At 35.9% G+C, this 17,908-nt stretch overlaps 1 protein-coding gene across 2 annotated transcripts in view; it reads left to right on the forward strand.

The window, feature by feature from the left end:
• The window catches only part of LOC149205420 (uncharacterized), a 39,824-nt gene extending 27,967 nt beyond the window's left edge, over positions 1 to 11,857 (forward strand). The window contains exon 2 of one of the 2 annotated variants that reach the window (XM_089395063.1): positions 11,613 to 11,857. The gene's annotated coding sequence lies outside the window, so the exon portion shown is untranslated. The remainder of the gene's footprint in view (positions 1 to 11,612) is intronic. The other variant, XM_089395064.1, reaches the window with a different exon arrangement.
• Positions 11,858 to 17,908: the final 6,051 nt, after the last annotated feature.

Here is a 17,908-nt window from a genome sequence, read left to right on the forward strand (position 1 = left end):
GTTCCTAAGAGCATATTCACTCCTCACCCTTCCTTTTCCCAAAAGAGCAAAGAAGTTAGATTAAGAAACCGAAGATATACGAGGAAACCCAAAAAGATTTGAGAAAGAAGAAGCTATGTTTCAGCTGTCAAGAGCCTTGGGCACCAGGGAATGGGTGTGTAGGAAAGGACAACATGGGCAAGGCCCATTATATTGAGGTGTATTCAGAGAGTGACAATGATGAATGATGAGGAGCCAACACCGGAGCAGGTATAGGGATAGGGACAACGGACAATTGGTGGTGAGACTTCATAGGTTCGGGGAAAACCCCCTATTATCGCATCCATGTCATGTTTCCCCAAATATCATACCTTCAAGGTCAATGGAGTTCTAGCGAGACACAAGGTGATGGTCTTGATCGATGGTGGGGCTTCCCACAATTTCATAGATGCAACCTTGGTTTATCGGAGGGGAATTTTGACAAAGGATTTCAAAGGATTTGTAGTGGTCATGCCAAGTGGCCATCAGATGGACTGCACCAGATATATCCTCAAGCTAAATCTAGTAATGGGGAATTACATAGTGACATATGATTTCTTCGTGGTGGATGTGTTGGACACTAATGTGGTACTAGTAGTTCAGTGGCTCTATTACATTGGGAAGTATACTATTGATCAACAAAACATGGAGATAGAGTTTAAAGATCTCGCAGATGGCATGAAGGTTGTTTTAAGGTCCATGCATCAATACCCACCAAAGAGTATCATTTAACAACATGGAGGCAGTGTTGTGACGAGGTGAATTTGAGTGGGCAGTTGAGTGCTTCATTAAAGAGAGAAAATAGTTAGATCAATCGCGACAACATCCAAACCACATTCAAGTATTGCTCCGCAAACACTAGAAAGTTTTTTCTGACATTCGTCCAGGTAGACCACCAGACATGGGTTTTGAGCATGTTAGAGAATTGGAGGACGGTGTGTAGGCAGTCAAAACCAGTCCCTATCGACATCCCAAGGTCTAAAAGATGAGATTGAAAAGGCCATTAAGGTGTTGTTGAGGTTGGGTCATATTTGTCCTAGCTCTAGTCCTTTTGCTTCTTCAATACTGATGGCTAAGAAGAAGGACAAGACCTTACAAATGTGCATCAGCTATCGGGATCTTAACAAGAAGACAATCGTGAACCAGTGTCCTATCCCCATGATAGATGATTTGATGTATGATTTGAAGGGAGCCAAATATTTTTCGAAGATAGATCTTCTTTCAGGCTACCGACATATTTGAGTTCGGGAACAATACATCTAGAAGACAACTTTCATGTGCCATTATGGGTATTACGAGTTCCTAGTTATGCTATTTGGGTCAATCAATGTGTTATGAAACCAGCTCACAAAAAGATAGAAAAGAGAGATCCACGCCTTAGAATTCAGCCTCTTCGAGGGGGAAACCTCCTTTACATTACATAAATGAACAATTCTTGGATGATACAAATGAAAAGACCTCCTTTCTATATATAGGAGTCTAAGGGGTTATAACATAATCAGAGCCGACGTAACAATAATAATGTAAGGGCACAATAATAACAATAGTGGGCTTCTATGGGGCACAATAGTAACAATATGGGCACTACATGGGTACATCAATATAATAAGTGGGTTATACTAATAACAATAAGGGGTTACACTAGTAGTATAGGGGCCTAACATGCCCCTCTCCTTCAAAAAGCGTTGTCCTCAACGCTTGAGTAGTTATTGATGCTTCTGTATAAAGTTCTTGTCCTCCCATGTGGAATATTCAGCGGGTAAGTTCTTCCACTTGATGAGATACTATGAAATTGATCGATTTCGTAGCTGTCGAGTTCTTGTTTCTGTGACTGCTCCAGGTTCCAATATGATGTTTCCTTCCTCTTCAATTTCTGGCAATATCGCTTGAATTGGGATCTTTTGCAACTTTTGAATAATTGGCCATACTTCTTCGTCCTTCTTCCATTCATCCCTTGCTTCGTTTATCCAATCTGGTTGGATAATATAAATAGCACAAAACAATGCTTCCACATCCTCATCCTTGAAGAGTCTTCCCATTCGGTAAGGTCGCCATTTTTTAAGTGCATGTAGTATTGCCAACATTTCCTTCTCATAAATAGCTTGCTTGAGATGTAGCAGTAAAAATACCCAATCACCTACATCAAAATTTTTTTCACTACGATGTTGATCTACCTGTTGTTTTGTTTGATTTTGCACCGAAGTGGCATTATCCTTTAAAAGTTGGAGAACTTGCTGTTGATGCTCGATGTGATCTTTCTCTGCTTGAACCTTTTTCTTCTTGATATGTCCTTCTATCTTTTGAGGAGTGGTAATTTCTTCCAGTCCTTTACAAGATATGGTCAGATTCATTTCTTGATGTTCGATGTGATCTTTCACTTCTTGAACATTTTTCTTCTTGATGTGTCCTTCTATCTTGATAGTTTGAGGAGTGGTAATTTCGTCCATTGAATTACAATATATGGCTGGATTCATTTCTTCTTTCTCGATGTGGTCTTTCACTTCTTGCACCTTTTTCTTCTTGATATGTCCTTCTATCTTGAGAGTTTGAGGAGTGGTAATTCTTGCCAATGCTTTACAAGATATGGTCTGATTCATTTCTTCTTTCTCTGGGGTGGTGTCCTGGCGTATATCCTCTTCTTTTGATGTTTCTTGATCCTTTTCTTCCTCCTCTTCATATCCTATGTAAAATAATTTCTTCTCAGCACACTTATGACCTTTAGTGCATTTGCTATCACAATTGTAACAAAGCCCTTTTTCCCTTTTTTCTTCCAATTGTTGTGGTGTAACCCTTGTATGTTGTGGAAGGCTAGGACGAACAACACGTCCATCTTTATAGTTGTGAGGGGTAGACTTCCTTGTTGCCATAATTTTACTTTCAAATATGTCACAAAGCCCTTTTACTCTTTCCAATTGTTGTGGTGTTGCTCTTTGTATGCTCATAATGTGCTATCATTTCCTCCGTCAGAATTGACCACGTAACAAGTTTTTTACGAGAACAAAGCCCTTTATACCATAAAAATTGATCCGGTTCTAAATATGAAGATGAAATACATACCTTTTGTAACAGTTGTACACCATGTAGATCAAAATATTGCTCCATCTGAAGTATCCAATTTACCGGATCCTTGCCATCAAACTTCCTCATCTTGCTTTTTCTTGATTTTAGGACCTCAAACTTGAAACGACTGTAACTCTGTACTTGTGGATATTTAAGTTCTAAAATTGCTACCTGTAGTAGCCCTCTGTGTCCTCTTTCCAATGCCACCAGTCTGATCCAAATTGGATTCTCCAAGAAAGAGTTATGCACAATCTCCCACAGTGACTTGATTATAGACTAGTTCAGTAGAGCGAACTTGTTCGACGTGCCACGAGTCACTGTTTCAACCTTTGGACCTGAAAAACACCCACAAGAAACTACAGTCCGTCCTCTTTCTGTACCTTCTTACGAAACTTCAATCCGATCCTCAGAGAGAAAGTTATGACGATTTTCCCCAGGTCACCTGTTTTGAATGTAATTCAGGAGTCTGCAAAAAGACCAACTTCCTCAGATCATATCTCCGCAAATATCGCGCAAAAAGCTCTGAAATTTGGACCCAAGGTTCAGCACGATTTCTTCTCAAATGGGTTTTTTTTTGCGACTTCTGAAACGTCACAGAAAAAAAGTTATAGCGAAAATTCCACGATGACCTGTTTGGAGCAACGAAACCCTAGAATCCAAAGCTCTGATACCAAATGTTATGAAACCAGCTCACAAAAGGATAGAAAAGAGAGATCCACGCCTTAGAATTCAGCCTCTTCGAGGGGGAAACCTCCTTTACATTACATAAATGAACAATTCTTGGATGATACAAATCAAAAGACCTCCTTTCTATATATAGGAGTCTAAGGGGTTATAACATAATCAGAGCCGACGTAACAATAATAATGTAAGGGCACAATAATAACAATAGTGGGCTTCTATGGGGCACAATAGTAACAATATGGGCACTACATGGGTACATCAATATAATAAGTGGGTTATACTAATAACAATAAGGGGTTACACTAGTAGTATAGGGGCCTAACACAATGCCCCGGCAAATTTTCAATCATGCATGAACCACGTGTTCAACAAATAGTTGTGGAAGTACTTGTTGGTTTTCTTTGATGATACACTTGTCTACAACAAGACTTGGGAGGATCATCTAGTGCACTTGGACAAGGTATTGGGGATTCTAGAATAACATGAACTATATGCAAAGGAGTCCAAGTGTGAGTTCAACATGACAGAGATGTTTTATTTAGGGCATGTGATTGAAAATTATGGGGTTCATTTCCATCAAGAGAATATCAAGTCAATCGTCAAAGGGTTTTCCTCGAAAAATGTGACCAAACTGAAAAGCTTCATTGGTCTCTACACATACTATAGGAAGTTTGTTAAGGGATTCTCACAATTAATAGCGCCTCTTACAGACCTTGCCAAAAAGGAGGCTTTCAACTGGACCGATAAAGCACATGAAACGTTTGAGAAGATGAAGCAGGTGATGAGTTTGTTGCGTGTGCTTGCATTGCTAGATTTCACCCAGACATTCATGTTGGAGTGTGATGCTTCGGGTACTGGAATAGGAGCAATTTTGATGCAAGATCACCACACCATAGCGTTTGAGAGCCGCAAACTTAGAGATTATGAGTGACATTACTCAATTTATAACAAAGAAATGTTGCCCATCATGCATGCATTGACCAAGTTCCAACAATATCTTGTGGGGAATAGGTTCAAAGTAAAAACAAATCATAACATCCCGAAATTCCTCATGTAGTAGAAGGCGCTGAGTGAGACAACAAAAGTGGATCAGCAAATTGCAGGCCTATGACTTCGAAATCGAGTATGTCAAGGGGAAAAATAATGCAGTAGCAGATGCCCTCTTGAGGATTCCATCCATTCTCATCCCTGGAGATAACAAATGACTAAAAGTCGCTGCTACTTGTATAATATTCCAAAAACACATTCGCCTATGAGATTCTAGCGGGCTTGATATAGGATGATAGATACCGAGTCGTGGACGACATCATCTATTATAAAGACCAGATCTATTTGGTACTAGATTCATAGTTGAAGGAGAAAATAACTGCAAGGAAAAGACCCTCTAGTGAAGGTTTTTGTGGAAACCCCTCTAAAAATAGCCCAAAAATATGTTTGTAGCGGAGGTGGGCAGGCGGGCGGATGTTTTAGCGGATGTTTTTTTAATAGTGCGTCTATAATATGTAAATGCATTGGTGCTTTACTATACATATAAGCTCTGGTGCCTAATAGAATATGGTGCATCATGGCAGATTTATTAAAAAAAAAAAAAAACGGTGCGCTAAATAATAAAGAGCATTGGTGCATATACTACTCAATAGCACCGAAGAAGGGTTAAATTTACAAAAATTGTGGTCCTAAAATTCATTTTTCCCAGTCCCAAGCTATAATGTGATGATGCGTCAATGTTAAACTAATACTCTAATGCCTCAATGCGTACACAGTATACAACGCAATGGTGCTTACACTAATCAATAGCATCGGATAAAGGTCAAATTTAAAAAAAAAAGTCGGTGCTATATCCACCTAAAGCACCGGTGTTGTTCTTGTATTAAAGCGCCTAAGGTGCATACTTAGAAAGAGCACTGCTATAGGTTTTTAATTTTCAAAAAAATGCAGCGCTATATTCCAATGAAGCACTAGTGTTGTTCAAGTATTAAAACGCTTCGGTCTATCTTAGAAAGAGCACTGCTAAGGGTTTTTATTTATTTTTAAATGCAGTGATATATTCCCATGAAGCACTTGTGTGGTTCATTATTTAAAACGTCTCAATGTGTCTTAACAAGAACATCGTTATAGGGTTTTAATTTTTTTTTAAATGTGGTGCTATTTTCTTATGAGGCACACTTGTTTTTCATGTATGAAAATGCCCTAATACGTCTGAGAAAGAGCACTGCTATGTGGCTTCTAATTTAAAAAAAATGCAATGCTATAGTCCCACAAAGCACTGGTGCAACTCATGTATTAGAACGCCCCGGTGCATCTTAACAATATCATTGTTATAGGGTTTTCAACTTTGTTTTTTAAAAGTGGTGCTCTTGGAGATGTTACGCATTGGTGCGGTAATAATAACGCACCGAACAGGGTTAAAAAAAACCTACCGGCAAAAAGTTTCATTTTTACCATCTATAGTGTTGTAGAGCTCTGAAGCAGCGGTGCCACTCTAGCCTCACGCAAGCGCCCTGTCGTCGATGCTTCTCTTGCTCACCATCCTTTTGTATCGTGCACAATGTGTGGCTTTCCAATTTTCTCAAATGGTGGTGAAATTATTTTTTCTCAATTACGTGTCAACTATGCATCCCCGACAACCAAATGTCTAGGTAATGTCTATGTTTCTCTCTAATTTAATTTTTTAGTGGATTAGAATTGAAAAATAGGTCAAAAAATCAATTATTTTTGGAAAAAATATAGATATCCTGTGCGGTGCGTTCGATAGCTTTGGCTCACACCAATAATGGTGCCCCCTGAAAATTTATAGGGTGCATCAAAGTTCAATGCGTGAACCTAACACAATGGAGTTTTTGCGGTTTGTTTCGTAAATTACAACGCACCGGGAAAATTTATAAATTGTATGTTTGTGCGTACATTTTTAGGTTACGCTCGGTGCGTTTATATTTACCCAACGCAACACAGACATAAATATAGTTCGGTGTGTTCGATAACCTGAATGTTTCGTACTAGTGAAAAAAGGTTATACGTATGCATCGATGTGTAAGTTTTTCTAGATGCATCGCATTGAAAATGTATGTATGTGAACCAAAAGTGGTGTGTCATACGTATGTACGCATTGTTTCGGTGTCAGTGTGTTTGATAGTGCACCGAAGCTGGTGCATTATTGTTTTTTGGGCGCACCGTGGAATTTTTTTTCTTTTTAATTGAAAGTTAGGTTTCTATATTCATAAATACATATTTCATTTAATAAAAAAAAGGGTTTTATATATGAGGTTGATGTATTTTATATGTCAATCATGTAGTAGAGATGTAGAGGGAGCAACAGCAAATGGATGTCCAATCCAATGTGGTTTGACCAGGGGTGGCCTGAGAGAGGTAGAGGGATATATACCCTCGCCCTATTAGCGCAGTGACTTGAGCAATATTGAGGAATGTATGCCTCCTTAAGTATTATGAGGAGGCTACATCCCTGAAGACACATTATCTTATTGGCACACCTGATCCTTTGGTGGAGTGTCCAGGAGCAGTCTTTCTGTGTCGGTCTCAAGACATGGTATAAACAATATGAGGAGAACATATAGTTTATCACTAGCCTATCCAGGAGAGGTGAGGATTTTCCTGAGTTCCCTAATGTCCCCCATGGGGTTGCAGCAAAGAGTCAGCTTGTCTACTCTCAGAGATATGTTGGGGGTCATGTAGTTCGTCCAAAAGATTTTCACGTGTGTGGTGGATAGCTACGAATTACTTCTTTTGCTGCGCAGGAGGTTAGGTGTCTCTCATTATTAGTGACAGTAATTTCACACTATACTAGTGATGGGTAGCGCATTAGTTTCTCTCTTTTGTCTTATTTCGATTATTTGATGCAATTGCCACGATGTATCAAATGGTCTGCCATTTTTTGAGGCAGATTTGTAGGGCTTTAGTTAGATGTTGTGTGATTATACATGGGAGGACGAACTTCTATTTTTCTTCAGAGATTTTTTGTTTATTTTTTGAGAGGTTTCGAGAGACGAGGCCTACATTTTATTGTCGCCCTCCTAGGCCTATGGATGAGGTGCGGATGCGTATGTGGGACCAGATGATGCCCCAGAGGGGCCTGCTGAAGTATCCAATTAGGATTTCCGCCGAGGCACTGGTGCTACTAGCCAGTGAGGATGACCACATGTTTATCTTGGTGTTGTGTCCATACACGAGGATGGATTGGAGCAGTGTCTCAACATCCTCTTCACACTAGATGAGCTTGTAGATGATAGAGGTAATATTAGTGTTTTCTTTAAATTAATATAGTTTCATTTTATTGTCTTAATTAATTAGAATAAAATTTATTCTAGCACAGTATTTAACTTATTATTTTTGTGTACTTCATATTTTGTAGACATTAACACATTCGTTGGGGACACGCCTCCTCCCCCACATGAGGGATTAGGTGCAGAGATGGGCGAGATCCAAGATGATGAGGTCTGGGCGAGATCCAAGATGATGAGGCACATGATCCTCAGATGCAGAGGGGTGGCGTGGGTATCTAGGCTCGTAGGGTTGGTCTCAAATTTAGGATGGACTACTTCGACCAGCTAGCTAGACTTTTGGTGGAGGAGGAAGTCCACCCTGCAAGGGATTAAGACATCAATGTAGATCCTAGCCTCTTGGAGCTCTTCAGGGACTATCCATGTGATATGGTGAATCTTATGTGTCACATCATCAGAGTTACTAGGCTATTGGTAGTGAGGAGGGATGCAGGGCATCCAACATAGTCATCACATGAGTCTTCACCCCGTTCTAGCCCGTGGGATCATGATGATGAGGGTGGTGATCATGCTTTTGGTAGTACTACCCCATCGGATAATGGTCAGGGTGTCAGTGATCTTTCTGGTAGTACTCCACCTCGTTATCATTCGCCTCATGATGATCACCCAATACTGGCGATGGTGCCTCATGTTTCTCCTGAGAGAGAAGACCAACCAATACCTTCTCCTCCACTTAATAGTTCGATTGTTGATGAATTACTTGACCAGGCAATAGACCAGGCTGCCACAACTGTGTTTTTTGTATCAGATATTTGATAGCATTTATTTGAGTTGATGCACTTGTTGACTTGTTTATATATATATATATATGGTGCATTTTTTTTCTTTTATGTTTATGTACTTAATTTATATGTTGGTGTTGATGTGTGTATATTGTTAGGTCATGTAATATATGTTCATTTAATGTGCTTGTGGATAGATGTGTATGTGATATCAGTTATTTGACATGAGATGTATATTAATTTGTGGATGTGTGTGGTGATGATGTTAGATTACAATGTTTGTATTTTGTTAGATGTGATCAAGATGATGATGCTCTGTTAGATTATTAGATTTGTGTGTTAGCTAATGAAATTTATATGTGCTAGAGATGTATATAATTAGATGATGGTAGTGAATTTGAATGTGTATCGTAGGAGATATTTATGTTTGTTAGATAATTATCATCATGATGTTTAATTTTATGAAATAATGTTTATTATAGATTATGTATTGGTGAACTTATATCAAAATTTCCTTATTGAAATTACATGAAAAACGACTTACTTTAAAAAAAAAAGGCCAAGATTTTTTTTATAGATTACAAAGTTTAATATGGTTGATGTAGAAAATCATGTAGATTCACAAGCTCATGCAATGTACTAAAGCACAGGACAAGAATATACTACTTTCAATCAGCGGAAGCCAATAGATTGATTGAAATCAATATGAACAAGAAGATAAATCAATGGCACATAAAAAAGATGTATCTAGGGAAAGACACTGCTCAAAACCCCACTATCTGTGTTGCATATATCAGAAATATGGGTGAAGATGCAAAGCTTGTTCTCACTAGAAAAATTTCGCACAAGTATGCTCAACTCTCTCAGCTCACAAGCTAGCTCTTGGCCAACACTTAACCATTTCTGTAGCTCTCCAAGCCCCTAATCTCTTGCGTAATTCCTAGGATGAATATCCCGTTTTTAAAGGGAATTCATCCTTCCGAAACTACGCAATATAAACATAGGATCAATCTCGGATGCATGCATGATATTTACACTCCAGTAAATAATATAACATACATTGTCCTTGCACTCTAGTATCAACTAGGTCTTTCTTAGAACCGACATGCATGGTTTTTTTATGAGGGAATCTTCAGTTAATTAGAGTGACACTTGTGGATGCACTAGTGCACCAACTGACTGTTAACTCTCTATTAGTTCCACAAACAGTTTGGAACTAATTTAACTGAACTTAACTCAGTAAACTAAGTGATCTAATTTCCATCTCAATTTAAACTCATAATGGACCCATAAAACTTAGGGGTAACATAAAAAGACTACAGAAAGACTTCCAACTCGAAATTCTTAAGTTAATTAAGTTTATTAAACTTAATTAACTATTTAGAAGTTGCTATGAGAATATAATTCGATTTTAACTCTCAGTTTAATTCAATGACAAATTAAACTGGAATTTCTTGTTGCCATTTCTCAATAGTTGAAATTATAATTGTAAAATTACCATAAATATTTTTTATCTCTTGGATAGTTCATTCATATTCATTCTAACCCAATTATTAAAATATTTTAGTACTCACAAGGAAATAATAATTAAAGGTAAAATATTTTAGTTAGTTCTTAATTGACTCATTCCACATTATTGGATCGGGACTTGCCTGGAAAATTGGTACAACTTCTTAGGTCTAGATTGGTTTTTATTCTTGGTTCGGCAGCAATGGACAACACATTCTTCCTCCTGATCTGGTGGCATATTTGGCAGAACATGGTAACCATACACTAAACCAGGTCATTGATTAGGAAAATACATCAATCTAGGGACAGCAATGGATGTCAGCATAGGCCTTAAACATCCCATCTTAATGGAACCAAGCTTGGAGAAACTACATCAAAGCTCTATCATCTTCACACAGTAGGCTCCAGGACAGGGAGGGCAAACTACTCTAGTCACATTCGAAGTTGGGTTATTATACTCCAAAGGAAGGCTACTTATTCATATATGTTGCAAAATAACCCGATGAACAAAAGTGGTTGTGGAAGCATATCTGGAGGTTGAAGAGTCTAGGAAAAACCAAACTTTTTATCTAGTGCCTCTTGGAAAATAAAATCCCCACTGGTGACAATCATAAAAAGATATATTTTCATGGACCAACCTGGTGCTCTTTGTCGCATTGAAGAAGAAACAATTGATAATTTGTTCATTTCATGCCCTTTTCCTAGTATGATCCGGAACTTGATATATCAAGAATTAGACATCAGGATAAGATGGGGTGGTGTCTCCTTTAATGATTCTTGGAACAGATGGTGGAACGAGGCCTCTCCCCATAAATTAAAAAGCAATCCTCTTCTGATATGTCGGGGCATATGGCTAGGAAGGAACCACAAAATATTTCAGAACGTTGATTACCAATGTCAGCTTATTGGTGCACAAATCCTTGCTATCTTCAACTTACTCCCAGAAGAAGAACAAAGAAACAAAACAAGCACTATTCTCCTTGAAGCTTTTGACCAATTAAAACCATAGGCATACTTTGATGGTTCTGCAAAAAATGGCAGGTGTGCTGGGAGGGAAGTACTATATCTCAACAATAATCATTACTTTAAATTGAAGTCTAGTTTGCGCTCTGGCACTAACAACTTTTCAGAATTATTCAACTTAAAATTACTTCTCCTTTTTGCTTATGAAAAGGGTTGTCGACAACTACAAGTCTTTAGTGATTCTAGAGTTGTTATTGATTGGTTCAATATTTATTCTACATGTCACGTGCACACACTCAGGACCTTATTGGATGATATTATGATGATTAAAGCACAGTTTGACTTCATTATATGTCAACAGATATACAGGGAAAGGAAGACTCTTTCTGACCAACTTTCCAAGGAGGGCGCGCAACAGACTCATCAGACATGGATGAGTTCAAAATATATTGGTGATGCACACTATTAGTACTATCATCGCCCATTTGTAGATCATTTTCCATCAGATCCAGAATTAGATTGACATATCATCATATATTTTGACATACTTGGATTCATCACAGCAGACACAATATCTATTATAATGGATGCCTTTTTATTTTTGTATATGGACAGTGATATATATCAGTTGATATTTATGTACTTTTGTTAGACTTAGATGAACACATTTTTGTTTTTAAACTATACATGGATGCATCACTCAGATGTTTGTTGAGTGAATAGTCAGCCACAATTTTTTATATGCTTTTTGCATCTACAACATGTAATTTTCACTACTTAATAATGAAAATTACAATTTTGCCTGGGGAAAAAGTAAAGTTATTAATAATACGAAAATGTGTAACTCATTCAATTTTTAATATAAAATATTAATAATAATAAAATATTCAAAAATACAATTTAAACAATGAAAACTTACACTATGGTCGATCTATATATAGATATAGAAAACCACTAGATTCATCTCAATCACTGATTTATCAATCAGTAAAAGAGATTAAATATTTTGCTATTGTGGTTTAAATTCATCTTTTATTTTTTAATAATAAATGAGTTAAATAATATAAAAAGCATACTATATTAGATTTAACTTTTTGACAAATAATATATTTGATTATTTCTTAATGAACAACTCAAGAAATATTATATTTTCCACATAGTTATCACGAGATAGTCATTAAAATTCATATTTTCACATTTCTCATAGCTAATATTACATCATGTTCACAATGATAAAAACATGTCTACATTAAATAATTTACTATAAATACATAAAAATATATATTTATTTTACATAATTTAAATAGGAAAGAAGAATGCATCACCAAGTCTATTAGAAAGTCAAACACATTTCTCTTAATCACCATCACATTATTTATCATTTAATTATTAGTCATAAAATATTTATTAATTCAACTTTTATTTATAATTACCATTGAAAAGAAAAGTCAAAATTGTTCTATTATCCATGAAGAAAAAATAAAACTTCTCATGCATCCATGTAAGCCCATTTGTTTCTCATATGGTACATAAAAAGATGTAATGAAAATTTTATGTATGCATAAGATCTCTTTTTAGGTTACATAATGTTGCAAGAACTAGAATTTAAATATAGTAAACATGACTTTACCTCTCATGTCAAGAATTTAATCCTACATATTAATACACAGTTTTTTTCATTATTAAAGCCTTCATAGATTTATCACTACATGATTTATATTGATTTTGAAATAAACAAGAAGAAAAAACATGTGAATTGATTAATAAATCAATAACTATCTATATCTAGAATAAACCTTCAATATTGTTTCTAAATTCACTATTTTCTCATTTTTGTTATATTCTTCTCATTTTTCTATTTGAGAAGGATTGTGACCTTGAATCCTTATTATCATAGATATTGTACACCAAGTTTGGATTGTGACCTTGAATCCTTATTATCATAGATATTGTACAGCAAGTTTTAAACGACATTTATATTTATGGAGATATGTTGCATAGTGAAAATAAGGGAGGTTAAACTTTGATGATGGACGTTGTAGTAGGCCTTTTAGTACACATAGATACCACAATATGATTTTCCTTCTCCATTTTTTATCACTTTGTGTGTTATTTTATACATGCATAAGACCTTTTAGTTTACATAATGTTGCAAAAGTTGGGATTTAAATATAGTAAACATGACTTTACCTGTCATGTTAAGAATTTAATGTTACATATTAATACACAAATTTTTCATTGTTAAAGTCCTCATAGAGTTATCACTACATGACAACTAAACAAGAAGAAAAAACATGTGAACTGATTAATAAACCAATAAATATATAAATATAGAATAAATCTTCAATGTTATTTCTAAATCCACTACTTTCTAATTTTGGTTATATTCTTCTCATTTTCCTGAGAAGGATTATGACCTTGAATCCTTATTATCATAGATGTTGTACACAATTGGAAATACTTAGTTTCAAGTGTAAAAATGTTTCCACTGCAAAAAGACATGTAAAAACATTTGTGAAATTTACCAATTATATAAAATAACAAGATGAATAAAAAATAATATAATTAGTGAAATAAAGAAAACAAAAACATACAAAAAATTATAAATGATGAAATAACACAAGTACATATCACTCTTTGTTATCTTCCTCATTTGGCATGATAACATTGTTGTTCTCAAAAATATTTTTTGTTCTAGGTTCGTGTCCTAATATGAACCATCAATCCCTATCAAACACATTTGGCTAAAAAAAACTAGGTCATAGTGTTTTGGGAAAACATAAGGCTTCCTACCTTCATGCCACATCTTTCTAGAGTTGATAGATATCAGCCCAATATTGTTATCTTCCCTTACATTATTTTGATCAAAGGTGTCCCACCACTTGCACCTAAAAATAACACATTGGAACAAAGATAATTCCACTTGAATGATCTCTTGTATCTTTCTGATGTAACTTAACGTCCCATGTATTAGGTTTTGATCACGATGGCTAGCACGACTAGATTGGTCAAACTCGACTTCCACTCCATAGTCTTGTGTCATGCATAAGTTATCGACATCCTCTGTGTGAAAATGATGTCCATATGCCCATATAGATGGGAACAAATGCACCTAAAAAAAAGTGAAAAAATCACAGTGCCATGTGTCTAATAACCCAAACATAATTAAAAGTATAGAATATAGATGTTACAATTCAAAGGTGTAGTATGAAGTTAAAAATGTATCACTACAATAAAACCCTGTGATTAACATCCCATTTTGCTTCCTTTTTTGTGTCTATAGCCCATTTATGGTGTTATTTGCTTCCATTTATCAAAGATGGTGCAAAACTTGACGCCAAATGTGCACCGGGTTTTGCACCAGGTTTTACGTCAATTTTTTCGCCACCCTTGCAGTGCAAAATTAGACGCAAAAACATGGCACAAAACTAGGTGCAAAATCTGATGCAAAAAAAGGATGCAAAATCTGGCACAAAAAATGACGCTTTAAAAATTGTACAATAGAGTCTGATTTAGCGCCAAGCTTGTCATCCCAATTGGAAAAAATGCACTAAAATATGACGCTAAATATAGCACAAATTGCTTATTTTTTGTAGTGTATAGAAAGAGATTATTACCGAGTTGTTGCTCCCAATCCTTATGTTTAGTGCATGCTCTTCAGTGCGCGGGTAATGACCAGATGCCCTGCATTTCTCTATGACTTGATAAAAAACCCAACTATTAGGGCATGCCATTGGCATGTTTTGTTTTATATGATCATGATAAGGCACACTTCTACCATTTAATTGTTTGAATTATTTCATGTCACTGTCCCATTTCCTCCTCTTTTGCTCATACAATGTGACCCATGGTTGTGTCACTTCCATATTGTAAAGAATGATTTTTTTAATGGCTTCAATTTCTAAATTCATTAATGAAATCAAACCAACATATATAGTACATATAAGATCAAAATATGAATTAGTATGAAGTTCAGTGTGAATAGTTACTACGTAGAAATTTGACAAATGATAAGCAACTTACTCTTTATCATGTGCCTCTTTCCATTTGTTTGGAGAAGCTCCCCTTCCCTTTTGTCTTCATCCCTTTGATCATCCTAAATTACCGCACCTGGTGTGTTGTTAATCTACTTGATGTATTCACTAGCGTAATAGAAAGGCTCATATGATATATACCTCTCTACCATAGACACCTTGGGTTTTTCCCCTTTTCAAACAAAACCTTTCAATTTCTTCATGTACCTCTCTAAGAAGAACATCCAATGACAAGAAACTACCCCAACTAATTCAACCTCATCTACTAGGTGAATTACAAGATGAACTTGCAAGTCCATGAAACTCTTTGGCAATTCCTTCTCAAACATACAAACAAGATCAACTATCTCTCGACGCCATCGTGGAATGATAGTCATATGAATCTCCTTTGATGTGATCCAACGTACAAATGTAGATAAGTTAGATATGGAACATTGTAGGTCTTGGGGGAAGTCATGGTTCACACACCCACGCACAAGTAGAGGATAATGACACTGCACAGTGAATAGCACATTATACAAAAATTAATTATAAAATATCCCATTGCATAAAACTAAAAAATAAAATAATAAAATCATGTTTTTGACATATGTACTCTTAGAAGGTTCAAATGGTAATGCAATTTCAACCCCGAAAAATGTTCTTTCAAAGTGAAGCAGTGTCATAGTGAGGACACATATAAATAAGGCACCCTAACACGCATTATAACTTCCTTTTCCAAACAAAGATCATCTTTCTTTAAAATCTGTGGGACATCATCTTCTTTGAAAGCCCAAAAGGGACCAACCTCTCCTCTAGTTTCTTGTCTTAGCCAATGTTTCTTTTTAGTTTTTGAAGAAATAAGATCTCTCATAATAGCCAATATATCATTTTCTTTCGATGATATGTGCCTCCATAAAGAAGACATAACATTTTAAAATATATGTATGGGATCTAGTAAGTGGGCAATATTAAGATGCTCCCAATATGGGAGTTCATAGAAGACAGATTTCATTTTCATCCCAATGGGAATTTTTTCAACATAGGTGTCAAAGAATTTAGGATCATCGAACATAGCCTCCTCATTTGAATCAAACACTTCTGCAAACTCCTCCTCATTCTCTGTCATATGCTTGAAGCCATTCAACTAGTGTCATTATTGCAAGCCTTTGGGTTCTCTTTGGTTTACTATTGAAAGCGGATGTTTCTCTTATGTAAGGATGTTCTTATGAGAGGAATACCTTGGAGCAGTACCTTAATAGAATATCAACAACACTTACATCCATGATACCCTTTTGTTACAATACCTGTGAAATTATTGTATACTGGTCAACACGCCGTTAGCGACCATGAAGACCAGAACAATTGCAGCGAATTAAATTAATATGTGAAACAATATTGTTACATATATAAACAAATCAGTAAAAATGTAATTTACAAGAGAAAACTCCTAATCTTGGATAATCATGCATGGTGTAAGCACATATGACATAAAACATAAAACTCCTCTTTGTTGCAATGGATCTTGATACATCATACACATGTATCCCTTCCCATAATTCATTCAATTCATCTACCAATGGTTGTAAGTAGACATCCATATTCTTCACTTGTCTTCTGCCAAGGAGTATGAGATTCATCATAAAATGTTCACTCTTCACGGATAACCATGGGTGGATATTGTTATTGATCACTACCACAGGCCAAACATAACAGTTGGTGTTTTGGAGGGAATATGGGTTGACACCATCCATGGCTATGTTGAGTCGTAGACTTCGTACTTCATCCTTGAATTTTTCAGGAAATGTATCCTCTATATGCTTCATGGTTATTGAATCTATTGGGATTCACATAACTCCTGACTCACTTCTGTGTGAGGAATGCCATCCCTATAACATAGGCAATTATTTGCAACAAAAGTGCCTTTGAATCCTTGGGATTATAGGCATGTTCCTCAATATCTTATGAGGAGGAGAATGTAATTTACCCATTTTTTTATTTACCATACCTATCATGCCCACATTTCATACATATATCTTTGTTTTCATATTTTCCTCTATAGAATACAATCATTCAAACATGCATGATATGATATGTACTCAACACCCAACATTTTCAACTACTTTGCCTCTTCACGACTACCCAACACGACATTATCACTCAGAAGAGCCTTATTTTTGAATAAGTTGCAGTTGGTGGGAAATATAATTGTATAATGTCATTATTTAACATTCGTAAAATCAACCATTTTTAAAGTTGCTTGTGTGACAATATTTCTCAAAATATATTGGACTAGTTGATCGATCATGCAGGTGAATTAACTCAATATTTCCGATAAACATACATTCAACATGCCAAAATTTGCTTTCAAGTTGTACAACAACATCATTGTCCCCAACTGAGTATACTTTGATTTGTTGCCATATCCACAGAGAGGGGTGGTGGAAGCATATTTCAGGCTTTCAAATAAGGTATTAGTGATATGAGAATCGTTCCCTAGCTAATCATTTTAGAATGCATCAACCAACATTGCCTCCATGGAAGTCATATCCCGTAAGTAATCATCCATACCAACCTCTATTTTATTGCCTCCATTTCCAACTTGTAATGAAGAACTACTATTGTTATAGTCATTCCTAATTGG

Source organism: Pinus tabuliformis, chromosome 1_2, assembly GCF_031772625.1.
Source record: "Pinus tabuliformis cultivar Carrire ecotype Pingquan chromosome 1_2, CPIR1, whole genome shotgun sequence".
NCBI classification, from domain to species: Eukaryota; Viridiplantae; Streptophyta; class Pinopsida; order Pinales; family Pinaceae; genus Pinus; species Pinus tabuliformis.